This window comes from Arachis duranensis, chromosome 6, assembly GCF_000817695.3.
Source record: "Arachis duranensis cultivar V14167 chromosome 6, aradu.V14167.gnm2.J7QH, whole genome shotgun sequence".
Taxonomy (NCBI): Eukaryota; Viridiplantae; Streptophyta; class Magnoliopsida; order Fabales; family Fabaceae; genus Arachis; species Arachis duranensis.
In genome coordinates, this window is record NC_029777.3 from 71,685,944 (window position 1) to 71,687,137 (window position 1,194).

Below are 1,194 nucleotides of genomic sequence, written 5' to 3' on the forward strand. Positions count from 1 at the left end.
CAACTATGGCAAATCTTATATCGTTTCGAAGCCCCGGATGTTAGCTTTCCAACCCAACTAGAACCGCGTCATTTGGACCTCTGTAGCTCAAGTTATGGTCATTTAAGTGCGAAGAGGTCGGCTTGACAGCTTTCCGGTTCTTTCATTTCTTCATGAGTTCTCCAACTTTTCATGCTTTCTTTCTTCATTCCCTTGATCCAATCTTTGCCTCCTAAACCTTAAATCACTTAACAAACATATCAAGGCATCTAATGGAATCAAGGAAAATTAGATTTAGCTATTTTAAGTCCTAAAAAGCATGTTTTCACTCTTAAGCACAATTAAAGGAGAATATACAAAACCATGCTATTTCATTGAATAAATGTGGGTAAAAGGTCATAAAATCTCTTAAAATCAATACAAGATAAACCGTCAAAACGGGGTTTATCACTAAGATATTCATTGCACTTCACCATGACGAATGTGATGATCCGTGATACTCATCATCATTCTCACCTATGAACGCGTGACTGACAACCACTTCCATTCTACCTTAGACCGAACGCATATCTCTTAGATTCCTTAATCAGAATCTTCGTGGTATAAGCTAGAATTGATGGCGGCATTCATGAGAATCCGGAAAGTCTAAATCTTGTCTGTGGTATTCCGAGTAGGATTCAGGGATTGAATGACTGTGACGAGCTTCAAACTCGCGATTGTTGGGCGTGATGACAAACACAAAAGAATCAACGGATTCTATTCCAACATGATCGAGAACCGACAGATGATTAGTTGTGCTGTGACAGATGGTGGACGAAATTGTGATCTATACTTTCACACAAATCGAATAATCCCCGGTAATGGCTCCAAAAGCTTGGTGCATAATACTGCGGCTTTCACAACTCCGTTCAACTAACCAGCAAGTGTACTGGGTCGTCCAAGTAATAAACCTTACGCGAGTAAGGGTCGATCCCACAGAGATTTTTGGTATGAAGCAAGCTATGGTCACCTTGCAAATCTCAGTTAGGCAGATTAAATTGGTTTATGGGTTTTCGAATAATTAATAATAAAAAGAAATAGTAAAAGGGATAGAAGACTTATGCAGATTCATTGGTGGGAATTTCAGATAAGCGAAGGGAGATGCTGCATGGCTCAAGGACGCCTGCTCTCCTACTGCTTCTACTCAATCCTTCTTACTCCTTTCCATGGCAAGCT